General features: G+C 49.1%; 1 protein-coding gene across 2 annotated transcripts in view; it reads right to left on the bottom strand.

The window, feature by feature from the left end:
• Positions 1 to 18,912, bottom strand: part of LOC115636121 (ectonucleoside triphosphate diphosphohydrolase 8-like) — an 87,242-nt gene extending 68,330 nt beyond the window's left edge. The window contains exons 1-2 of one of the 2 annotated variants that reach the window (XM_030535843.1): positions 18,875 to 18,912; positions 17,741 to 17,812 (exon numbers count right to left, since the gene is read on the bottom strand). The gene's annotated coding sequence lies outside the window, so the exon portion shown is untranslated. Of the gene's footprint in view, positions 1 to 17,740; positions 17,896 to 18,874 lie in introns of those variants that run through there. The other variant, XM_030535844.1, reaches the window with a different exon arrangement.
• Between the last annotated feature and the right edge of the window lie 7,731 nt (positions 18,913 to 26,643).

Here is a 26,643-nt window from a genome sequence, read left to right as displayed (position 1 = left end):
CCCTGCAGGCGGTTTGGAAGTCAGAACTAGAGACTCAAGGTTCAGAGCAGGAAAGCCAGCTGAATTGGAGACTACTGGGAGTGAGCAGGCTCCAGCAGAAAGACCTGGGCTGTGGGCTTTCCCTCCTGAGACTACAGGCAGGAAAAGCTTGGGAGGATAAGACATAGGGACTGTGTTGTAGAAATTTGAATTTTCTTTTGGAGCTTTATTTATTTAAGTGACCCCTGAGAAGGGGTGGTGAATGGACAAGGCAAGTCTGTGTGGAGTCTGGTTAAGAAGACCCTGAAAAGTGGGAACCAGAGGCTAGGTGCTGCAGGGCAACCTCTGGTTGTAGGGAGGTCCTCAGGTCATGGGCAGCTTTATTACAATATGGAACGGTAGGTCTTTCAAACAGACAATGCAGTCGGTGGGAAGCCGGAGTAAAACGTTTGGGAACCACTGGAATAAGCCAGCCAAGCTCAGACTAAATGTTCCCATAACAGAATGAGAAATCCCTTCCCTGCTTAGAAATCCAAACCAGGATTTAAGATACCTGGTATGATAACATTAACCATCTGCAAGTGAATTTATTTAATCCAAGAATGAGCGACCCATGGGCTCTGTCTGTGTCCAGCAGCCTCAATGACAAATCCACTTCATCTTCATTATAACTCGCTCCTGTCTCCTCTTCCCCATGAGGGGTACAGCAGTAACAGTATGGCGGGATAAACTAACGGAAGACATTGCAGAGCTGGAGCCTAGCATGGTGTGACTGCAGCAGCCACAAACAGGCAATGAGAAATGGAGGCAATGAGAATGTAATGAATTTCCTGACCCTGTCTAGTGCAGATAGGTAGGACCTTCGGTGGTGTTGCTTCAGCCAAAGATTTGCATCTGTCTGATAGGAATGACTAACATCAGTCACTCACTCTGGCTGCAGGTTCAAGTAGTGCTCAGCAAAGAAATGGCGAGGAAGCCTGTCCTGGATATGGTCAGGGAAAGGAGGCAGATTGTAGACAACAGCAACCTATATGTGGCCCTAGGCATGTGCTGAACTCTGATGATACTGGTCAGTGGTGCAGAGACAGAATCCCAGCCAATAACCCATACTGCACCCACTGGTAGGCCTGCATACAGTGCTGGCCTCACAACCCACAGCGATACCAGCTGAAAGCACTGCTGGCTCTAGGGAGGCTCGCACCATCAGAACACACAGCACCATTTAGGTTTGGCCTGGCAGTGAGTGGTATGCAGTGTGGTGCATGGGGTCCCAGCACCATGCAGGTTTGACACAGCCATCCCTCATGACAGAGGGGCTGCTGAGCCAAAGGTGAGTGAGTGATGTGGCGACCTAGTGCATGAGGTTGCAGTGCCATTCATGTTTGGTGCTTGCCACGCTAGTGCGGTGAGCGACAAGCCTGCCCTGGCCGTGCCCAGATCCCACTGTTGCTGCTGTTGACATCGTTGTGCTGGGTCCAAGGGGACCTATCAAGCCAGGAGCCTGGAGGTAGGAGTGGGGTTGGGAATAACGCTTTCACTGGCAGTGGGCCAGAGCTCAGGAAAAGGTGGAACAGGAAGCAGCCCCCTAGCCACACACAGGGTACAGACTCCCCCCCATACTTGTGGGGAGGTCAGTGACCCCACTGGCCTGGGCACTCTCTGACCCAACATCCACCTACTGAGCCCCCCACTCCTTGGTATATTGTGCACCCATTGAAGCGGGAGCTTGCATCCGCCTCTGGGTTAAAGAGCTCTTTCCCTGCATGTCATTTCTGCTTTTCGTTTTTTTCTCTGTCACGTGCAAAGAGAATAATGACCCGAAACGAACAGAACAACCCACCTCCATTTGCAACAAAGGAGATGGGGCAGCTGCCAGAGTTACTAATCCTCTGCAAACAGGAACTCAGCAAGCCAAGAGTCACAAGCTCTAGCAGTGAAAGAGACGCACAGGGAGAGCCTGCTTCCCACCCACCATTCACATAGAAGAACCTGGGCACCAGTAGCCAAGACGCCTAGAGCAGGAAATGTGCATTTGACACACACAGAAGTTACGTTATGTGCACTAGCAAGCACCACCCCTGTGTAACCAGCAGATCTGCTTCTAGATGGATACAGTCAGCAGTATGGAATCAAAGCAGAGACTTCCAGCTCATAAATCAACCCCCCTCCTACTTAAGCTAACCAAAGAGGCCTCACTGCTTTAGGATCACCCACTAGAGCAGTGGTCCCCAACGTGGTGGCCGTGGGTGCGGTGGTGCCTGCCAGGGCACCTATGTGCGCCCACGTACTGGCCAACGGACAAGCATCTGCTGAAATGCCACCGCGAAGCAGCGTCATCCAGAGGCATCGCTGCCGAAACGCCGATGATTTTCGTTGGTATTTCAGTGGCGACCTCTATTGACATTGCCACTTCTCGGCGGTATTTCGGTGGATGCTCGTCCACCGGCCCTGGTCCTCGGCAGCTTATCGTCTGGAGCCCACTAGACAAAAAAGGTTGGGAAGCACTGCACTAGGACACAAGATTGCATGCAGTGAGCTAGGACGCTAAACATGCCTCTCTTGCATTCTGGGGTAAATTGAATAGTGTCCTCATAGATCCTGCTAATATAAGCCTCACTGTATGTTACTGTCAGTGTCAAACCAGAGAAGGACAACAAAAATGACGAGGGGTATGGAACAGCTTCCATAGGAGACTGGGACTGTTCACCTTGGAAAAGAGATGACTAAGCGGGAATATGATAGATGTAGGGGTGAAAGTAGAAATAGGGACTTACCAGTACGAGACTGGGTTAGGGCAGGCTCTGGCCCCCTGAAGGGGTGGGGCCTCGGGCAGAAAGGGTGGAGATGGGAGTCAGTGCCCTCTCCCTCCCCCACTGGAGTAGCAGTGGCAGCTGGGGGCTCCGGCAGCAGTTTAAAGGGCCCAGGGCTTGGCTGCCACTATAGTCCCAGCCCTTTAAATAGCTGCTGGAGCCTGCCGGGCCCTAGGGTAGCAGCAGCAGTCAGAGGATCCGGCAGTGGTTTAAAGGGCCGGGGCCACAGAGGCAGTGGAGCCCCAGGCCCTTTAAGTAGCCCCCGGAGCCCTGCCGCTACTCCAGGGTTCTGGGGGTTATTTAAAGGGCCCAGAACTCCCCTGCTTCTGCTGCCCCAACTCTTTAAATAGCCCCCAGAGCCCTGGGGCAGTGGTGGAGGGGCTCCAGGGGTTATTTAAAGGACCCAGGGCAGTAAAGGCAGCGGGAGCCCTGGCCCTTTAAATAACCCCTGGAGTTCCACTGCTACCCCAGGGCTCCAGCAGCAGGCCTCTGGCAGCAATTTAAAGCCCCTGGGGCTCCAGCCACTGCTGGGAGCCCCAGGCCCTTTAAATTGCCTTCTGGGGAAGCCAGGCCACCCCGGTACAGTGCACTGGCTCTTGCCGGTATGCTGAACCGGGGCGTAACAGCTTACTTTCACCTCTGGATAGAGGTCTATAAAATCCTGACTGGTGTGGAGAAAGTGAATAATGAAGGGTTATTTACACTTTCACATAACACAAGAACTCGGGCTCACCTAATGAAATGAATAGGCAGAAGGTTTAAAACAAACAAAAGGAAGTACTTCTTCAGACAATGCACAGTCAACATGTGGAGCTCATTGCCAGAGGATGCTGTAAAGGCTAAGACTATAACAGGGTTCAAAACAGAATGAGATAAGTTCATGGAGAATAGGTCCATCAGTGGTACTTGCTGTGTGCTGTGTGCTGAGCTTGTGTTTGTCAGTCTGTTTGTTTGGTTGGTTGGTTATTTGAAGGACCGTGTGCTGTGGCTGGCAGTTGGAGGCTGTGAGCTTCAAAGGAAGGTTTGAAAGCTCGAAGCCTCTGGTAATTGGCTGAGCCTTAATCAGTGGGTGGGCATTCACTCAGGCCAGGGCTTTATAAAGCTGTGCACAAGTGACCAGGGGCTGCTAACAGGGAGTTTCGCAAGGGAGTTTGGAAGGGGAGTGGGACGAGAGCCGGGGTCCCTTGTTGGTCCTACCTGTTCCCCTGTAGTCCCCTTAAAACCTATACTCCAAACCATATTCCAAAACCCCTTTCTTTAAACCACCCTTTCATTAACTAGGAGACAATGCAGGCAGAAGCCCAGCAGCAGAGTGGGGGCTATCCAGTTCATTGCACTGAGTGTAGCATGTATGATTACCTGCCTTGTGGGCGGGTGGCGTATGTGTGCAGTCGGTGCAAGGAGCTCCTGGCCCTCAGAGACCACGTACGGGCTTTGGAGGCCAGGGTGGCGGAACTGGAGGAGCTAAGAGAGGCAGAGAGGTATGCTGATGAGGCTTTCCGGGACACTGTAGAATTGTCCCACCTCCGCTCAGACAGCCTCTGTGCTGTTGAGGAGGAAGAAAGGCCCAGGGAAGCAGAGCAGTCAATGGGAGCAGAGAGAAACCTTCCCATAGTTGGGACCCTCCTTCCAGATGGTGCTGGGGTTGCCTCTCGCACTGAGGTTACCTCTCCGGGGGAGAGAACTCCAGTTGCTAGGAAACGGCAGCTTTTAGTAATGGGAGATTCGATCATTAGAAACGTAGATAGCTGGGTTTGTGATGACTGGGAGAACTGTATGGTGACTTGCCTGCCTGGTGCAAAGGTTGCGGATCTCTCGAGGCATCTAGACAGACTTGTATGTAGTGCTGGGGAGGAGCTGGTGGTCATGGTACATGTAGGTACCAACGACATAGGGAAGGGTAGGAGAGATGTCCTGGAAGCCAAATTTAGGCTGCTAGGGAAGAGACTGAAATCCAGGACCTCTATGGTGGCATTCTCAGAAATGCTCCCAGTTCCATGCGTAGGGCCAGGTAGGCAGGCAGAGCTTCAGAGTCTCAATGTGTGGATGAGAGGATGGTGTAGAGAGGAGGGCTTTACGTTAATTAGGAACTGGGGAAACTTTTGGGATGGGAGGAGCCTGTACAGGAGAGATGGGCTCCACCTAAACCAAAGTGGAACCAGACTGCAGGCACTAAACATTAAAAAGGTTGTAGAGCAGTTTTTAAACTAGGAGATGGGGGGAAGCCAACTGCTGTAGAGGAGCATGTGGATCGGACACAGACTTCTCTTAGGGGAGAGTCTGATGACAGAGAATCTCCAGGTTATAGTCAGGAACAGAGGAAGGAAGAGGATAATGTAAGGGCTGGATCAGATGATAAACAGTCACATAAAAAAGAATCTGGCACATCAGAAAAGGGCAGACAAATAAACAAGGACAAGTTTTTAAAGTGCTTGTACACAAATGCTAGAAGTCTAAATAATAAGATGGGTGAACTAGAGTGCCTTGTGATAAAGGAGGATATTGATATAATAGGTATCACAGAAACCTGGTGGACTGAGAGCAATCAATGGGACACAATCATTCCAAGGTACAAAATATATCGGAAGGACAGAAGAGGTCGTGCAGGGGGAGGAGCGGCACTATATGTGAAAGAAAATGTAGATTCAAATGAAGTAAAAATCTTAAGTGAATCCACATGTTCCATCGAATTGCTATGGATAGAAATTTCATGTTCTAATAAAAATATAACATTAGGGATCTATCGACCACCTGACCAGGACAGTAATAGTGATGATGAAATGCTAAGGGAAATTAGAGAGGCTGTCAAAATTAAGAACCCAATAATAGTGGGGGATTTCAATTATCCCCATATTGACTGGGAACATTTCACTTCAGGATGAAATGCAGAGATAAAATTTCTCGATACTTTAAATGACTGCTTCATGGAGCAGCTGGTACGGGAACCCACAAGGGGAGAGGCAACTCTAGATTTAATCCTGAGTGGAGAGCAGGAGCTGGTCCAAGAGGTAACTATAGCAGGACCGCTTGGAAATAGTGGCCATAATACAATAACATTCAACATCCCTGTGGGGGGAAGAACACCTCAACAGCACAACACTGTGGCATTTAATTTCAAAAGAGGGAACTATACAAAAATGAGGAGGTTAGTTAAACAAAAGTTAAAAGGTACAGTGACTAAAGTGAAATCCCTGCAAGCTGCATGGGTGCTTTTTAAAGACACCATATTAGAGGCCCAACTTCAATGTATACCCCAAATTAAGAAACACAGTAAAAGAACTAAAAAAGAGCCACCGTGGCTTAACAACCATGTAAAAGAAGCAGTGAGAGATAAAAAGACTTCCTTTAAAAGGTGGAAGTCAAATCCTAGTGAAGCAAATAGAAAGGAGCATAAACACTGCCAGCTTAAGTGCAAGAGTGTAATAAGAAAAGCCAAAGAGGAGTTTGAAGAACGGCTAGCCAAAAACTCCAAAGGTAATAAAATGTTTTTTAAGTACATCAGAAGCAAGAAGTCTGCTAAACAACCAGTGGGGCCCCTTGATGATGAAATACAAAAGGAGCACTTAAAGATGATAAAGTCATTGCGGAGAAACTAAATGGATTCTTCGCTTCAGTCTTCACGGCTGAGGATGTTAGGGAGATTCCCAAACCTGAGCCGGCTTTTGTAGGTGACAAATCTGAGGAACTGTCACAGATTGAAGTGTCACTAGAGGAGGTTTTGGAATTAATTGATAAACTCAACATTAACAAGTCACCAGGACCAGATGGCTTTCACCCAAGAGTTCTGAAAGAACTCAAATGTGAAGTTGCGGAAATATTAACTAAGGTTTGTAACCTGTCCTTTAAATCGGCTTCGGTACCCAATGACTGGAAGTTAGCTAATGTAACACTAATATTTAAAAAGGGCTCTAGAGGTGATCCTGGCAATTACAGACCGGTAAGTCTAACGTCAGTACCGGGCAAATTAGTCGAAACAATAGTTAAGAATAAAATTGTCAGACACATAGAAAAACATAAACTGTTGAGCAACAGTCAACATGGTTTCTGTAAAGGGAAATCGTGTCTTCCTAATCTATTAGAGTTCTCTGAAGGGGTCAACAAACATGTGGACAAGGGGGATCCAGTGGACATAGTGTACTTAGATTTCCAGAAAGCCTTTGACAAGGTCCCTCACCAAAAGCTCTTACGTAAATCAAGTATTCATGGGATAAGAGGGAAGATCCTTTCATGGATTGAGAACTGGCTGAAAGATAGGGAACAAAGGGTAGGAATTAATGGTAAATTCTCAGAATGGAGAGGAGCAACTAGTGGTGTTCCCCAAGGGTCAGTCCTAGGACCAATCCTATTCAATTTATTCATAAATGATCTGGAGAAAGGGATAAACAGTGAGGTGGCAAAGTTTGCAGATGATACTAAACTACTCAAGATAGTTAAGACCAAAGGAGATTTTGAAGAACTTCAAAAAGATCTCACAAAACTAAATGATTGGGCAACAAAATGGCAAATGAAATTTAATGTGGATAAATGTAAAGTAATGCACATTGGAAAAAATAACCCCAACTATACATACAATATGATGGAGGCTAATTTAGCTACAACGAGTCAGGAAAAAGATCTTGGCGTCATCGTGGATAGTTCTCTGAAGATGTCCATGCAGTGTGCAGAGGCGGTCAAAAAAGCAAACAAGATGTTAGAAATCATTAAAAAGGTGATAGAGAATAAGACTGAGAATATATTATTGCCCTTATATAAATCCATGGTACGCCCACATCTTGAAGGCTATGTACAGATGTGGTTTCCTCACCTCAAAAAAGATATTCTAGCACTAGAAAAGGTTCAAAAAAGGGCAACTAAAATGATTAGGGGTTTGGAATGGGTCCCATATGAGGAGAGATTAAAGAGGCTAGGCCTCTTCAGCTTGGAAAAGAGGAGACTAAGGGGGCATATGATAGACGTATATAAAATCATGAGTGATGTGGAGAAAGTGGATAAGGAAAAGTTATTTACTTATTCCCATAATACAAGAACTAGGGGTCACCAAATGAAATTAATAGGCAGCAGGTTTAAAACAAATAATAGGAAGTTCTTCTTCATACAGCGCACAGTCAACTTGTGGAACTCCTTACCTGAGGAGGCTGTGAAGGCTAGGCCTATAACAATGTTTAAAAGGAACTGGATAAATTCATGGTGGCTAAGTCCATAAATGGCTATTAGCCAGGAAGGGTAAAAATGGTGTCCCTAGCCTCTGTTCATCAGAGGATGGAGATGGATGGCAGGAGAGAGATCACTTGATCATTGCCTGTTAGGTTCACTCCCTCTGGGGCACCTGGCATTGGCCACTGTCAGTAGACAGATACTGGGCTAGATGGACCTTTGGTCTGATCCGGTACGACCGTTCTTATGTTCTTATGTAATGGCTATTAGCTAAGATGGTCAGGGATGCATCCCCAGGCTCTGGGTGGCCCTAAGCCTCTGATGTCCAGAAGCTGGGAGTGTATGACAGGGGGTGGATCACCCACTAATTGCCATGTTCTGTTCATTCCCTCTGAAGCACTTGGCATTGGCCCCTGGCCAGGATACTGGGCTAGATGGGCCATCGGTCTGACCCAGTATGGCTGTTCTTGTGTTCTTAACCACAACAATGCTGAACAAGGAAACTGAGATTCTACAGACACTAGGGCTGGAATTTCCAGAAGGGCTCTGCACCTGCAACCACATTGTCCAAAGACCTTAGCATGTTCTGTGCATGTTTAGTGCTGAGCTCATCTGAAAATCTGGCCCAGTTATAGGTGATGACTGAGTAATGGAAATCTGGACCTGCAGAAAGAGCCTTTTTTCATTTCAAGTTCCCTTTGTGGCTCCTCCATAACCACAGCACCGCCTCCAGGGGAGACAGTATAATGGGGTGCCATGGCAGCCTGCCAGTCCCTTAGTGGGTATGGTGTGTTTCAATAACTCTGCTTTCTAAGGCACAGGCTAACAGCCAGGAGCTCCTGAAATCGATCTAGATTCTTATTCCTGGGGAAATTTTGTGCCACTGTGCGTACACAGAATTTACATCCCTACAGATTCCTTTGCTTCCCCACAGAAAAATGACTTTCTGACAGGGAGGCAAAGGGAAGCAGCAAAAGTGGTCATGCACCCCTCCATCACAATGCAGGTGCTTTGTTTCAATCACCTGGAGCAATTGGCAGAGAGGTAAGTCACCGCATGGCTGGGAATGCCCCAGCTGGTGGCTCCTACCCTGTGCTGGAATCAGCAGCTAGTCCCAGCTGAGCTGGAGGGAGAAGAGAAAGGGGCTTCCTCTTCTCGTGCAAAGAGTGACTGGGACTACGTCAGACCCGCCCCCCAAAACCTCCCCTGGCAGCAGGAAGCTCAGCATTCTCTCCTGCTTCCTTCCCCTACTGCTCCTCTGCCACAGGGGGAGGGGTCACTGTACGGGGAGCTGCTCCTCCATCCATCCAACCCCCATCCATCTCGACCTCCCATACCTGCCTCCAGCTGAACCTCATCCAGTACACCCACCCACCCCAGCCCTCCATACCCAAACCCCACCCCACTGAACCTCAACCCCTGCACCTGGAGCCCCCCTGCCTCCAGACCCCCACCTCTGTACCCAGAACACTCCACTGATCTCCTTGCACTCACCTGATAAGCCCCATCCTCCTGCACCCCCCGAGCCTCCACATCCAGATCCCACCCCACTAACCCCCAGCTAGCTGCACCCAGACCCCCAAGACCCACTCCCTCAGCACCCAGACTCTCCTGCTGAGACCCCACACCCAAACCCGCCGCTGAGCCCCAACCACCTTCACCTGGAAGCCTCTGTAGAGTCCCATTTTCTCTGCACCTGAAATCCCCCAAAGAGCCTCTGTGCATCCAGATCTTCCCACACATAGACCCCCCACTGAGCAGCCAGCACCCATATTGTCCCACACGGAAGCCTCACACCCCACATCTGGATCCTCCCCACACTGAGTCCCTTCACATTTGGCTCCTGCCTGGTTGAGCCTGCCTTCTCCACACCCAGTGCACTTGGCACAGAGGGGCAGGGCCCCAGGGTATTTCTGGGGCAGGACCAGCCCTTGTGCTGTGTCAGGGTTAGGTGCAGCATCACCACTGAGTCTGTGTCATGGGGGAGGGAAGGGCAGCAGGGTGATCTCCCACCTTTATGCAGCCAGTGGCCTGTGCTCCCACTGTCGTGCTAGAGTCTCCACATTTATTTATTGACAAATAAAACTTGCAGAATTTTTAAATATTATGCGCAGAATTTTTAATTTTTCAGTGCAGAATTTTTAGTTTTTTTGGCTCAAAATGCCCTCAGGAGTAGTCACACTCTGCCATGGATTTCCTGGATTGCCTTGCACAAATCAGTGTTCTCTGCCTTAGTTTCTCCATCTGCCAGATGCGGGTGCTTAGCTCTGCTTCCTTGCAGGCTGTGGGTGAGCATTAATCCAGTGATGGGTCTGAGTGCACAGTACATGATACGTAACATAATATAGCTGCCACTTTCTCTCCCTAGACCTTACTATCATAATCAGTCTGTATATCATGGGAGCATCTTGAGTCCCCAACTGAGATCAGGTCTCTATTGTGCTAGGTGCTATAGAAACATATGGTAAGAGGCAGTTCTTATCCCGCAGAGCTTGCAGTCTAAACAGACAAAACGAAGCAATGGTTCAGTAACTCAACCAAGTTCACAGGGGAGTGACAGAACCCAGATCTCCTGCTTTCTTGCATAGGTAATCATCTGCCAACTTCTTAACTGCTGCAGTGGCTAGTACAGTGGGTATCAACAGATCCCCTGCTGGTGTAACCAGGGGCTATTTGCAGAGCACGCACTGTGGAGGCATCTGTGAATTAGCTCCACCTATCAGCCTGAATCTGATGACTTGCCAGGCATGCTACAGGCCTTCTCTTTTTTGCTGGCCATTTGAAAATGAGGGAGCATGATGAGTGCCATGAATTGTGGAGAGGAGGGTAATTTGAGCAGTTAGGCTGCCTGTTTAGCTGGTCGCATAAATCCACATAAACAAATAATAAAACAAAGCAGGTGTCCTCCTCAGAGCTGGTCAGGTGCCCCCCCTCGCCCCTGGATCCTGGCTCTGCAGAGCCCCCACTCCCACCCACCTCCTCAGCCAGAGGAAGTGGGGGAGAGTCCCTTGGGGAACTGCTTTGTCAGCCATCAGGCAGACACGTGGCTCTTAGAGTTGATAGTGTAACTATAACATAAAGGTCAGGCAGTCTAATGATTCCTGCTGAATCAGAATGGGATTCCTATGAATAGGTGTGTGTGATGTAGCAATCTGACCATCTGGCAGCTGATTAGAAAGCAGCCTTAGTGCTTGTACACATTAGCGCTTACTTCAGTATAACCACCACCCCCAGGCCACCGTATGTTACACAGACCTCAGTACCGGTGTGGACAGTGCTCCGTTAGTGGGAGAAGCTCTCCCACTGCCATAGTTACCGCTGCATGGGGAGGTGGAGTAATTATGCCATGGGGAGAGCTCTCTCCGGTTGGCATAGGGCATCTGCACTAGCAGCGCTACAGTGGTGCAGCTACATCAGAACAGCTGGTGTCGCAATTCTAGTGTAGACCAGCCCTTAGTAATTTTCCTTTCTAAAGCTGATGCTCTTTCTGATGTCTGGTGGCCTTTTGCTGATGGCTTTTAACTCTCCATGGGAACAGGCCTTGACAAGCAGAGGATGCATTTGAGGGCATGGCTGGGACAGGCCTTATGTCAAGGCCTGTCCCCCTTGACATAAGGCCTGTCCCAGCAATGCCCTCAAATGCATCCTCTGCTTGTCATGCTGGGTAATATTTCTGCTTTGGCCATACACAGCTGATCTCTGGCGAGCATCTTTTTGTCTAGCTGACCTGCAAGCAAGAGCCACTGTGCTTTGCTCTACACTAAACTGCACCCTTGACCAGGCTGATAATGAGTCTGGCCCCTGCTGATCCCAGCGTCAAGGAGATGGAATGGTGGTTGACAGCAACTTACCGTCTCTCCTTAGTGCACCTCATGCAGCTCAGGCCCACCTGCAATTTTACCCAAAGCCTTTAAGAAGGCTAAGACATTCGACTACATGCCTGAAAGCTGTGGGGCTGAGTCATGTTTGACCTCACCCTGAAAGGACCACCTCTCCTTCGGGTAAGGGCAGGCAAAGGCTGGCAACCTCACTCCCTTGTGTGCTGTTGGCTGTGAAACTGTGGTGCCTTAGTGGCATCAGCCTGTGAGCCATTAGCGTGTGGGAACTTGGACTTGACTGACTTTAAGAAGGGGAGTGAAGGGGAGCTACAATGTGATCTTCAGGAAGAAGGCATACTGTGGTTCTGCGTCGGTTTCCTTGGTGTTGGAATGGGATCCAGATTTATTTAAAAATAGGCCTGACCCCAAACCCTGGAACATCCACAATCTAGTTCCTGATCTGAATGTGACAGCTGCCTTCTATCATTCGAATAGGCTAAGCACCTAGACACTTGTCCCTGAATACAGATTCTGAGGAGCCTGGAAAGGTGCTGCATCATAGCTGGTATGTTTGGTCAGCACACTAGAAATCAGAGAGAGGCGAAACTGAGGCCTGGTCTACACTACGCGTTTAAACCGAATTTATCAGCATTAAACCGATTTAACCCTGCACCCATCCACACAATGAGGCCCTTTATATCGATATAAAGGGCTCTTTAAACTGATTTCTGTACTCCTTCCCGACGAGAGGAGTAGCCCTGAAATCGGTATTGCCATTTCAGATTAGGGTCAGTGTGGCCGCAAATCGATGGTATTGGCCTCCGGGTGGTATCCCACAGTGCACCATTGTGACCTCTCTGGAAAGCCATCTGAACTCGGATGCACTGGCCAGGTAGACAGGAAAAGCCCCACGAACTTTTGAATTTCATTTCCTGTTTGCCCAGCATGGAGTTCTGATCAGCACGGGTGGCGATGCAGTCCCAAATCCAAAAAGAGCTCCAGCATGGACCGTACTGGACATACTGGATCTGATCGCTGTATGGAGAAACAAATCTGTTCTATCACAGCTCCGTTACAGAAGACGAAATGAGTAAGCATTTGAAAAAAATCTCCAGGCTATGATAGACAGAGGCCACAGCACAGTGCTGTGTGACAAGCATAACGGAAAGCCAAAGAATCAAATAGATGCTCGTGGAGGGAGGGAGGGGGTACTGAGGACTCCAGCTATCCCATAGTCCCCGCAGTCTCCAAAAAGCATTTGCATTCTTGGCTGAGCTCCCAGTGCCTGTAGGGTCAAACACATTGTCCGGGGTGGTTCAGGGTATATCTCGTCAATTTACTCTCCCATCCCATGAAAGAAAAGGGAAGAAAAATAGTTTCTTGACTTTTTTCAATGTCACCGTATGTCTACTGCATGCTGCTGGTAGATGCAGTGCTGCGGCACTGAACAGCAGCATCCTCTCCCCTCTCCTATCTGGTAGCAGATGGTACAGTACAAAATGACTGATAGCCGTCCTCATTACCCTGTGAGTGCTCCTGGCTGGCCTCAGTGAGGTCGGCTGGGAGCGCCTGGGTAAAAATAGGAATGACTCCTGGTCATTCCCGGCAGATGGTACAGAACGGCTGGTAACCATCTTCATCATAGCAACTAGGGGCTGAGCTCCATCAGCTTCCCCCCTTTCATGTCTAAAGAAAAGATTCTGTACTGCCTGGACTATCATAGCAGCGGGAGGCTGCCTCTCCCTCATTTTATCTCACTAAAAAGTCAGTGTTTCTTATTCCTGTATTCTTTATTACTTCATTACACAAATGGGGGGGACACTGCAACGGTAGCCCAGGAGGACTGGGGGAGGAGGGAAGCAACGGGTGGGGTTGTTGCAGGGGTACTCCCCATGAATGGTATGCAGCTCATCATTTCTGTGGGATCTGACACAGAGCGGCTGTGCTCTCTGGTTCTCTAGTACACTTGCCCCATATTCTAGGCAGGACTGACTCTATTTTTAGATGAAACATAAAGGAGGGAATGACCCGAGGAGTCATTCCCATTTTTGTCTTTGCACCCCCGGCTGACCTCAGCGAAGGCCAGCCAGGAGCACCCATGACAGCAGCAGACGGTACAGAACAACTGATAACCGTCATCTCATCACCAATTTACAATGGCATGGCAGACAGTACAATAGGGATGATAACTGTCACTGCTACCTTGCAAAGACAAATGAATGCTGCTGTGTAGCACTGCAGTACCGCCTCTGTCAGCAGCATCCAGTACACATACGGTGACAGTGACAAAAGGCAAAACGGGCTCCATGGTTGCCATGCTATGGCGTCTGCCAGGGCAATCCAGGGAAAAAGGGCGTGAAATGATTGTCTGCCGTTGCTTTCACAGAAGAAGGAATGAGTGACGACATTTACCTAGAATCACCGGCGACACTGTTTTTGCACCATCATGCACTGGGATCTCAACCCAGAATTCCAATGGGCGGGGGAGACTGTGGGAACTATGAGATAGCTACGGGATAGCTACCCACAGTGCAATGCTCCGGAAATCGACGCTAGCCTCGGTACATGGATGCACACCTCCGAATTATTGTGCTTTGTGTGGCCGCGTGCACTCGACTTTATACAATCTGTTTTACAAAACCGGTTTATGTATAATTGGAATAATCCTGTAGTATAGACATACCCTGAGTACCTTGTTCCCTGCAGGACTGACGGTAGTGCTGCTTTGTCTGGACGAGCCTGACATGAGTGGTGCTGACCAGGCCTAGGTTGACCAGATGTCCCAATTTTATAGGGACAGTCCCGATTTTTGGGTATTTTTCTTATATAGGTTCCTATTACACCCACACCCTGTGTCCTGATTTTTTTTTTCACATTTGCTGTCTGGTCACTGTAACTGGGGCTTCGCTCCGCAGTGGAAGCTGTTTCCATCTCTGCGTGCAGGGGATATTTTCAGTGCATTCAGTATTTACATTTACAGGAGGGTTCAAAGAGACTCATTCTCTAATGCAGGCCTGTGGGGGTGTGCAGCTGATTTTCTCACAGCCCTTCATTCACCTTCTGAGTTCTGGTTCCCTCCACAAATCAGACTAACCCTTGGTCTGCCTGATGTCAGAGATGTATCTAATTATGCTGATTTTTTCCCAGCAGTAGAGAGGTTTTCCAGAGACACCAAGCCTGATTCTTGACTGAGTCATTATTTTCAGCAGCACCCTATGAATGTAAAAAGGTACCTTTCTGAATTAGTTGTGTCTTACGCCGCTTTGCACAAGTGGAGATGAGAGCAGAGGGTGCAAAGCAGTTGGAACAGGTCCACAGTGTTCTATTTGCATGGGACGTACCTTTTAAGAAGGCTTATGCTCCCACCACACCCTAGACTTTATAGTCAGCCCTTCATGAGTGATGCATTTCTTCCTGTGCATTTAACTTAGCCCAACTCCCCAAATTTGCACCTGGGTTTTGATGCCCTGCAAAGATCAAGGATCTTTTACTAATAGCCACAGGCTGTGGGTTCATGGATGGAAAAGGAGGGTTCAGCAAAACCAGCTTCTAATAATGTAACAGCTCCTGCCCCTCCAGTAAGCACTGGGCATGAGTACAGCCCTTGCTTGTCCTGCTTGTGCCTTCTAGGCAGGAGGTGAAGCATTAGCAGCTTAGCCCCAGTGTTAGGAAGACTCTGTCTCTGTGCTCTGGATGGAGAGGAGAGGCTAGGGCCATTCACTTGTGCTGAAGCCTAGGATAGGGCCCTGTTCTGGCCTAAATCTGCCTAGAAGACTTTCCTCACAGCCCTGGACTTTTCCAGGCAAAGTGGTCACAGTCCCCTTGTCTAAATGCCTACGTACTGCTAAGGCTAGTAACCCTGTGTAACAAATCCCTTAGGTGACTTTGCTTGTTCTGAGCAGACAGATCCCTTTAACCATTTAATCCTCCCAGCCTATCAGGCCAAACATCAGACCCAGCCCCAGGTTAAGAAGAGTAAAGTGTTTGGAGCTGACATTTTATCCCATGCCACTAGCACCAGCTGAAAACTCCAGCAAGTATCTTGGAAATGTCAGCTCAGAGAAAGCCAGCAAGGAGCTGGAATGTCTCCTGTCTAGAGGCTCCAGGAAGCAGAAAGAATGGAGAGGTGAGGCACAGACTGACTTAGGGTATGTCTACACTACCCGCTGGATCGGCGGGTAGTGATCGATCTGTTGGGGATCGATTTATTGAGTCTAGTGTAGATGAGATAAAATCAATCCTCGATCGCTCTGCCTTCGACTCTGGAACTCCACTGCGGTGAGAGGTGGAAGCAGAGTTGATGGGGGAGCGGCAGCAGTCGACTCGCCACTGTCCTCACGGCCAGGTAAATTGACCTAAGATACACCGACTTCAGCTACGCTATTTGCATTGTAGACTTAGCCTTAGTGTTAGGAGTTCCAGTCCAGGCCACCACCTCAGCATATATGGGCAGGCTGCTGGAAGCGAGGAGAGCTACATGCACAGATGATATACAGGGAGTCACAGGAATATTATTATCATTGCTTGCATTGGTTCATCGCTGGTTTGACACAGTTACTTGTGTTTGACCCAAAAAGGAATCTGTGGCTGAGACTGTGCTACAGTCTGCATTTGGCTCTTACCACAAACGCCTGGCTAAGGTAGCAGACCCTGCTCCCTGAAGTGGTGGTTGGTTTGGGAGGGGCTCCCAGCTCAAACAGCTTACTTCACTGGTGCCAGAGTGAAAAAAGAGCAGCCCACTGTCTTTTGCTCTCAGAAGAGCACATTCTTGCCTGGGGTGCTTGACCCAGCCCACAGGCGCGTATGAGAGGCCAAGGTCTCTGTCACATGTCCTACAAAACCCTGTGTGAGTACCAGGGACAGTCACAATCAATGGGGAACAGAGGCTGCTTCCTCCATGCACACCAGGGATGGAGTGTAAGTCCTCTCAAAGGGGTGGGGAGGAGTCAACGCCCCGATACATTGTGTTCCCTGTGCATCAGCCTGTGGAGGGAGCTGGGTGTCACAGGAGCAGCATGTGCCAGGATGTGCAATACGACCATCCTCCTGTGCAGCAATCGGTTCGCTGAGCCACAAACCTCCCCATGTTTCTCTGGGGGCAGCTGGGCTCTGCACGGCCCCTTACTCAGGATTGTGTCTAAAAACATAATCAAGCCTCTAGGTTTTTTATATTTACTTGGCAACGTTGGCCCTTAAGTACAGGCATTGCAGCTCCCATGTACTGCCCCTGGAGCCAGCCAGGCACCCTTATTGGTTAACATCTTAGGATGCAGAGACAGAGGAAACATGGCAAATCCTCTGCTCCTCACTTGGGCACTAAGTAATTTCTGGCCTCAGAAAGCTCGACCTTGGAATAGGAGCCCTTTACTGACTTGCTGTCCGGAGTCTGCAAATGAAGGAAACAAGCAAACACACTTCTTCCTGTTTATAGCTGATGGTAGCCATGCCTTGACCCTCCAGACCTCTCCTGAGAGTGACCTGGGGACCATCCTGGTCAAGGGAGCTTGGAAACCAGACAAGAAGGGATCACAGAGAGGATAGACTTCTTTACACAGCATTCTGCTCCAGCAAGGAGAGAGAAATTCTTCCAGCGCCTCAGCCTCTTCCAAGATGCTGGAAAGGCTCCCTGTGAGCATGCATGGGCTGACACTCCCTGAACTATTTCATTGTGTGACACTGCACAGACTGCAACTCCAGTGTGGGAGAATCTCCGTGGGGAGTGCAGTTGTTTGGAGATAAACATGGTTCCTCTAGACGAGGAATGATTCCACTGTATTCATGTCCCTGAGCCATAGGACGAGAAATAAGCGATGAAATGCTGCTCTACACTCCTCCCAAGTGTGAACACCGCAGGGTGCTGGGTCTGAGCTGTGATCCTGGAGTATCCAGTCCTAAGGCAAGTCACGTCTTTGTTGTGCTGCAGTATAACAAATCACTGCACAGAGCATTCAGAAAGACAGAAAGAGGTTCTCAGCTTACCTTTGCCTTTGCAGAGCAGTACTGGGAAGCACAGTCCGCCCTGCGAGAGCTGACAACGCACAGCTGGAGAATCTGTTGGCAAGTAAACACAGCGAAGTTTTAATCCAACTCTGCAGTTGTATAACGTGGATGGCGTGTACAGAGTTACTCGGCCAATCAGCCCCCCCTCTGTCGCCCCCATGGCAGTATCTTTACTTGCTATACAGTGCCAGCCTGACACACCCCTTTGGCGTTTCCTTCCTGCCCCATCTGTTTATTAACAGGCAGGTCTCTTTCTGCTCCTGTGATGACGCTTCTCTGAAGCATGTCAGCTCACACTAGTTTCATTTGCAGAAGAAAACCTCACGATTTCCTTGTGAGGTTTACAATGAGATGTTTGTTTTCTTTGACTCTTGCTGTGTGTAAATGAGGTGGGTGAATGTAATGCATGCAACAGCAAGGGGCTAATCGCCTCATGGGAACCCAGGCACAGTGCAGCCAAGGGCTGGGCAAGCTTTCCCTCACGGACCTGCCAATGCCTCTTTGCTGACCCACCAGCCTTGCTAGTCCAGTGTTCACAGTCCTTCCCACTCCCCAGAGCTCTGCCAGCTCACCTCTGTCCTGACCTGCACCCCCCTCTCCCCCCCCACTGTGCTGTTCCCATTCTTGGTCCCGTTCAGCAGACACTAATGCTGCCAAATAGCTCATGTAACACCTGCCTACAGGGCAGACTTATGGCTGCCCCCAGTCCACTTTCTACTGTGAGCTCAGCATGCGCTGAAGTGCCAAACGGCTTGGTACAAAAAGGGGACTTCGATTCTGGGTTGCAATTGCTAACTCCTGAGCACCCTGCAGCCTAGGGGACTCTACTGCCCGGCGTTAGACACCCAGCCTCCCGACATAGTGCAGGAGCTGAGGAGCTGGAACGATTTGTGGAGGAGGGGCCGAGCAGGGCCATCCCTAGGCATAGGCAGGATAGGCAGCCGCGTAGGGCCTCACTCTCCCTGAGGGCACCACTCTGCAGACAGCCCAGACAGTGTAGAAGCAGGGCTGCTGGGTCCTAGATAGAGCCGAATGCAGCACAGTCTGAGGAGTGGGATTGGCTGCTGTGGTCTCTGGGAAGGAGAGGGGGTGGGGGTTGGGAAAGGAGCTCACCTGTGAGTGTGACTCTTTCCCCCCAGCTGAGGTCAGGTGAGGCAGGCTCTGTGGCTCTGGAACCAGTATCCTTTGTTGTCTCCTATAACATCCATTCTTCTCCCCCCTGCCCCATGGGGCACCCCCTCCTTTCTCCCTCCTCCCCAGGAGCACCCCTCTCTCTCTCCTCCCTCCCCTCCGTCAGGGATGGGTTGGGGGAGGTGCTGGGGGTAGGTGGGGGGAGGGGAGGCTGGCTGCCTGCTCAGGAATGAAAGTGAAAGTAACTCACTTCCTGGGCAGGCAGCCAGAATTGGAATGTCACACAGGGCTTGGCTGGGGTTAGCCAGATGTGTGAAAAATCAGGATAGGGGATTGGGGTAGGGTGAGCAGATATCCCTATTTTATAGGGACAGTCCCAATTTTGGGGTCTTTTTCTTATATAGGCTCCTTTTACCCCCCCACCCCCACCCATCCCTGTCCTGATTTTACACATTTTCTGTCTGGTCACTCTAGGTGGGGGTAATTGGTGCCTATATAAGACAAAGCCCCAAATATCGGGACTGACCCTATAAAATCAGGACATCTGAATCTGGGAGCGCCTCTCCCCTGGACTGGCAGCTGCCAGCGATCCATCTCATCCGGGGGGAGCTGCACAGGGCAGGATGAGCTGCTGTGGCTCCATGGGTGCCCCGTCCCTGAGATCAGATGCTGTGCTAACTTCACCATGGTCTGTTGGGCTGGCGGCGGTGCCCATTGGCGTGTGATTGGACCTGAGGGTTTGCTGCTGCTGTTGCCACTCTGCACCCCAAGAGGTGGATTTTGGGGTCCTACAGTTTTCCACCTATCTCCTCCTCTACTGCAGCTGTTGGACCAGCAGGCTGGGGGGTGAGCCAAGCATGAAAGCAGTACTGTGTTGACATTTAGATTGTCATTTAAAACTTTGTTTGCCAAAAATTCTTGCTAACAATCCTGAATCCAATTTCAATGTTTTTTTTTAAATCAATATCTTAGCCAAAAACAGAAAATTAAGTTGTTGACAATTATTAGTGACAGGTTTGGTTTGAGGCAGGGAGTGGGTCAGTTTTCATCAGAGAAACAAAAAATGTTGACTGACTTTCCTATAGCCTGTTACTCCTGATAAGAGCCCTCCAACAACTGTAATATGCTCATCTCCCTACTAGTGTATAAAGCAGGGTTCGGCAACCTACGGCACACGTGTCAAAGGTGGCAGGTGAGCTGATTTTTGATGGTATGCAGCAACAGGCTGAGCGGCTCAGCCTATCACTGCTCTGGGGTTCCGGCTGCTGCCCTATTGCCAGCTGGGATACCAGCCATCGGCTCCACTCAGCACCTACTGCTGGCCTGAGGACCTCCAAGGAACCCCAGGCTGGCGTGGGCTGAGCAGGCCAGTTGAACCACTCAACCTGCTGTCAGCCTGGGGTTCCATTCACTCAGCCGGCAGTGGGCTGAGTGGGCTGGTGGCGGGCTGAGCGGGCTGGTGGCGGGCTGAGCAGGGCCAGTGGGGAGTTGAGTGGCTCAGTCTGCTGCCAGTCTGGGGTGCCAGCAGCACTCAGCCTACTGCTACTCCGGGGTTCCGGTTGCCGGCCCCTTGCCAGTCAGGAGCTCAGCCGCCAGCCCCACTCTGCCTCCTGCCAGCCTGGGTGAGCAGAATCCCAGTCTGGTAGCAGGCTGGGGGTGAGGGTGGGGGGGGGTTGGCGGCCGGGATCCTGGCTGGCAGGAGTTGGTGGTCAGAGCCCCAGACCAGCAGCGGGCTGAGCAGGGCCTGGGATCCTTGTCTAGGGTTCCAGCCACCAGCCCGCTGCCGGTTTGGGGTTTCATTTACTCAGCTGGCAGTGGCCTGAGCAGGACCAGTGGCCAAGACCTCAGATAATAACAATAGTTTATTTATATAATATAGACATAGAGAGAAACCATCTACAAACATTAAAACGTATTACTGGCACAAGAAACATTAAATTACAGTGAACTTGGCACACCACTTCTGAAAGGTTGCCGACTCCTGGTATAGAGTGACCATATGTTGTACTAAGATTCACCTGCTTTTTTTTTTCCCTGTGAGTCAGTATAACTTTTGCCAGCCCAGAAGTTGGGCAGCCAATGTTTTATGTTTTCACAATGTTTTCTCCAACTTTCATAAAGTAAATACATAGTTAATATGAGTTAAAAAGGCCAGGGACACTTCTTTGTGAAGAATCTGTACAGGAGATCATGCCCATAGATGATCCAGAAAAGAAATTTGAGGTTGAATTTTTTAATGTTGTGATGGATAAAGCAGTATCTGCTGTTGATGAAAGGTTTAATACCTTGCAAGTACACCATGAACAGTTTGGATTTTTGTATGACATAACTAAATTAAACGAAATAGGAAAACAAGAGCAACTAATGACAAAGTGCAAGAATCTAGAGAGCCTCCTGAAGCACGGTGATAATTTTGATTTAAATGGACTTGAACTGTACAAAGAATTGAGTACACTGTCATCAATGTTGCCACATGCAAAATCGGTGATGGACATTGTACAGTTTATTTATACCCACAAACTTGTTGACATATATCCTGATGTGTACATTGCCACTTGTATTCTACTGACAATTCCTGTAACAGTAGCATCAGGAGAACGGAGTTTCTCAAAACTAAAGCTCATTAAAAACTATCTCCGCTCTACAATGAGTCAGGAACGCTTGACTGGTCTTGCTATTCTTGCCATCGAACAAGACATGACTTTGTCTTTGTCATACGATGACATTATTACTGATTTTGCAACCAAAAAAGCCAGAAAGATTGCTTTTAATTAAAAACATATCTTTGTTTCAATACCTCTTCATATAAATTTCCAATAAAATTTTGATAAATTAAAAAAAATATATTATTTGCATCATTCTGTCATATCAGAATTTTTTCTATAGTGCTGCTTCTTTAGTGCTAGTCCATCAGCATTACAGTCTGCTTAATTAAGTTAAACTGGTTTTAATAATGTGAATGTGGCAAGTTTTCCAATACTATAAGCTTATGTTTGTGTTGCTAAGAGCAGATCAGGCACAGGGGCACCAGTTTAATAATCTTGCCTAGGGCACCATAAATCCTAAGGCCGGCCCTGGGGCTGAGAGCAGCTGAACCAAACTGTAAACCCTGAATATGATGGAAACCACGTCAAACCAGGGGGTGCAGCCGAACCCCCAGCACCAGCAGTTATGCACATGGGGAGGGTTAGGCACCACAGAAGCCAGCACAATGAACAGGGAGTTGCCTAAACTAGCCCAGAGGAAACACCAAGGAGAAGGGAGAGTTGTGGCCTAACCCCTATCCCCCAGAGACTCTCCTGGAGTTAAGCACTCGAGCCAGGTCAGCCCTTTGTTGCAAGGAGCTGTGGTAGATATCCCTTTTATAGCCCAGTGGTTACACTGCTCATCTCCAGGAACTGGGCTCAACTCCCTTGTGCTGATTCAGAGCAGGAAATCGAATGCAGGTCTCCCCCCTCCGTGCTGAATACCCTAAGCCTTGAACTAGAGTGTGTGCGGGAGGGACTGCCTCCTCTTTAGCTGTTTTATGCGGGGCCCAATCCAGAAGGCAGCCTCTGAGGACACTGACTGAATTGGGCCCCATAGGCAAGATGGGCAGAGGAACACCTGTCTGGAGGATCCTGCCATGGCTTAGGCACTGAGCAACTGGATGGGTCAGAGCTGAGGTTTTGCACATGCCCACTGGCAGAAAGTTAGGTGCCTAAATCCTTTTGTAGACCTAGCCCTTGGCCTCTCTGGATCCTTTTTTGTCAAACGTGGGTGGTAATTCTTTCTTCCTCCCCTTGGCTGGCTGGAGTATTTAGATGGTGAGCTCTTTGGTGAAGGGGCTGTCTCAGTCTGTATGTGTGTCTAGCACAGCAGGGCTCTGATCTTGGCTGGAGCTTCATTCAAACAACAATAATGCATGCACTCTTCTCGTCACTGCAGTGGGACGGTACATTTTCTAACACACCTCATTCACTTAGGCTGGTTGCCTGCCACAACCTGAGTTCATTGCTATCTACTAAAATGCTGAGGGATGATCCCAGCAGACTGGAATGGCAGCACTCACAATGGAGTCCAGAAATCTGTGATGTGTGAATTTTAAATTTCCAATTTATACTAGCTACAACTGCAGCATTGGACACTTCCTGGGAACAAATGAGCCACTGGGGCCAAACTCACAAGGTTTATTGCCCTCCCATCCCAATAATAATGTTGCTCCTTGATAGCTATTCGCTTCGCTGGAGTGTGTCACCCAGAAGACTCCACGTAGTTGTCAGGGTGGACGTTAGTCACATAGGATCTCATTCTTCCAAAGATGTAAGTCAAGAGCAACCCCAGGGAATTCACTAGGGTTACACCAATGTAGAACAGGTGGGAGGTCAGAATCAGAACAAGGCTCTAACCAGTGTGAATCCTACAATGAGCATTACCTGTGCCTGAACAGGAGTAAGAAGATGCAGTATTGTCTGTTGGATTAAGCACAGGCTTGGAAACTAGGGACTCCTCAGTTCAAATCTTTGTGCTTACATGCACTGACTGCCATTGTAGTTGAGGGCAAGTAACTCACCCTATCTGCCTCAGTTTCCCCATCCATGAGGTGACTATGACAATATTTATTTACAGAGTGTTGTGAGGATTAGCTAGTTACCTTTACTGTTGACACTTGAGCCAAGAAAGATTTTCAGGCTTGCCTGGGAGCCAGACTCCTGTGGAGCTTCAGACTTAAGATGAAGCTAACTTTCGAGGGTGGAATTTTACCAAGCAGTTGCCCTTAGCCTAGTCTGAAAACTGTTGTAGGAGGTATTTTACCAAAATAAGGAACAGATTTCTATAGCACAGGAAACTTTAGAAATAGCTGAAGAGAAGACGAAGTTTGAATCAAAAAGGGGAAATAGATAAAGTCCAGCATGAGATACAACAAGGGTGTAACTGCCCCATAATCATAGGGGAAGTAAGACCATCTACAGACTGGACACAGACTGCAGGAGAAGGTCTTTCACAGCTGCTGGTAACTTATACCTCTCTGCAGAACCACTTCATCAATAAATCCAGTCAAAGCTGACTCATCCGAGGTTTGTTATTATTGCACTAATCCAGACTCCAGAAAACCCTTCTCACTAGACATATAATCAGAGTTAAAATCAGTATCAGTTATTGGTTATCAGTGAATTGGTTATTTATTACTGACAATTCATTAATGATCAATTTTGTGAAGTGCTATGTAAGCACTGAGGATCTAATTCATCCCTGGTGGTAACTCCAGTGACTTCGATGCAATTACACCTCGGTGAATTTGGTTCTGAATATTATTGAGATCTCCTGACACTGGCAACACTCCCCACGAGAAATAGGCATACAGAGAACAACTCTCTCCTTAAGAGAGCAGCTCCTTTCAGAGATGCTGGGTGCAGACTACTGGCCAGACTGGATGCTGGGGAATTGTTGCGGATCGGTTTTGGAAAGGGCTGGTAATAAGGCTTTTTTAGTCTACAAATTGCTAAGGAAGCCCTGGAATCGAGATTGTTCCTAGCTGGCGCTAACCTTCCTGCTCAGCACCTATGTCTAGTTGGGCTGATCTCAGATACAGTCCTCGGTGAGTCACTACCTCAACCATCTTAGCATGCTGGGCTGATGGCAAAGTTCAGGCCCATGAAAGGTTATTGGCTCAAAGCACAGGCCCCTGTGGGTATATTTGCAATACAGTTAAAAACCCACAGCTGGCCTGGGGCAGCTGATTTGGGCTAAGGGGCTGTTTAATTGAAGTGTTCCTGTTCTGGCTCCAGCTGTAGGACCCTGTGAGGTGAGGGCCACAGAGCATGGCCTGCGGCCCGAGCCTCAATGTCTATACAGCAATTAAACAGCCCTTTAGCCTAAGCCCCAAGAGCCTGAGTCAGCTGGCACGGGCCAGCCATGCATTTTTAATTGCCGTGTAAACTTACCCTGCCTGGTCACTGGCTCAGCACCCAGAGTTTGCTGGACTTATGTGAAGGCCCAGAATTCAGCAAGGTCTCTGGATCAGCACCTCTATCGGACTGGGATGATGCCAAGGCACAGGACGGTGGGAGATTGCTGGCTCAGCTCCTCAGTCTTGCTTGGCAAATGTCAAAGCAGGTGCATTTGTGAGCTCATTTGCCCAGGACCTCAGCTTGTGGTGTGGTGGGATACCCACTGTGCCAGCAGGTGTTCAGCACCTCTAGCTGCTGGGTGATGGGCAGGCATGGGCCCTTGTGAGGGTTATGGGTTCAGGGACAGAGAGCTCTCCTGTAGCTTTGGGTTTAGATAAATTCTGATCTTTTACACTTTAGTTAATGTTATGCTGTACTTTGAAACTATAAAGCATTGTGTAAGCAGCAGCTGTTGCTCCTCATCATTCATATTGAATGGTGATTAAACGATATTGCATGAGGAAACCCTCACACTAGTGACAAAAGCAGAGTAAGTGGCAGCACAGCCCTCCTGGGTTTGGCTGGGGAGTCCCTAAAAGCAAACTGGTGAATGGAGAGGTCTCAGCAGCTTTAACACCCATCTCAATTCTATCACATATGCCTGTCATCTCCTGGCTGGTTGTCAGTGTCACCCACTCAGGGGGCACGCTGTCCCCCTTGGAATGAGCTTCCTGCAGCCTAGGCTAAGCTTGCTGGGTCTCCCAGCTCAGGCAGTAGAGACCTGGGCTTAGATCCACTGGTCTCCAGTTTAGTCCCTGATGCTAATGAGCCACTCAGGGGGTGCAGCATTACGTCAGCACCAGCAGAGCACTTGCCGGGGCAGGATGTAGCAAGGGATCTCTGGATTAAAAGACCCACAGACTTTGGGGCCAGAAAATATGTGTGTGTGTGTGTGTGTGTGTGTGTAAACATATTGTACGTTAGCAGAGTTCTCAATGCTCTGTTAAGGTTGGTCATTGGACCACATACAGCTAAACCTGTTATTAGGCAACAGTCTTTAGAAACTGCTCCATGGAATCTTCATACGCAGTTGGTTTGGAGATCATCTTCACAAAGCAACTGATTTGGTTGGGGATTTGCATGCTCCCAGAAGTTAGGCTTCTTGTCAAACACTGGAGTGCAGGCAGTGCTACTAGTCAGAATGGGAGTCTGGCCTAGTGGTTGGAACAGATTCGGCGGGCAGAGCCAGGGTCATGGTCAGGAGATAAGCCAAGTCAGAGCCAGGAGTTCTGAGGAAGGCGGAGACCAGGGAAGGAGTGGGAGCAGGCACAGCGTGGAGTAGGGCTGGTGCAGGAAGCAAGTCTGGCATAGCTGCAGGCATGAAATGCATTGAGCAGCCACTGGGCTGCTGTTACTACAAGGCTAAAGGGCGAGCTGTTGGCCATTCTGTCCAATCAGGTAGCACGGCCACTTAGTGACCCTCTATTGGGCCCAGCCAAGCTCATTAGGTTGCTCAGTGACCATTCCCAGAGCCAGCTGAGTTCCTCATAGACTCTGAATTTAAAGCCAGACAGGACCATCTCGATCATCTAGCCTGACCTCTTGCACACTGCAGGCACAGAACCTCACCCACCAACACCTGTAACAGACCCTATACCTCTGGCTGAGTTACTGAAGTCCTCAAAACATGGTTTAAAGACTGCAAGTTACAGAGAATCCACCAGTTATACTTGTTTAAACCTGCAAGTGACCCGTGCCCTAGGCTGCAGAGGAAGATGAAAAAGCCCCAAGGGCTCTGCCAATCTAACGCAGGGAAAATTCCTTCCTGACCCCAATTATTGTGATCAGTTAAACCCTGAATATGTCAGCAAGACCCACCAG

Source organism: Gopherus evgoodei, chromosome 16 (genome assembly GCF_007399415.2).
Source record: "Gopherus evgoodei ecotype Sinaloan lineage chromosome 16, rGopEvg1_v1.p, whole genome shotgun sequence".
Lineage (NCBI taxonomy): Eukaryota > Metazoa > Chordata > Testudines > Testudinidae > Gopherus > Gopherus evgoodei.
This window is presented reverse-complemented; position numbering and strand designations above follow the sequence as displayed.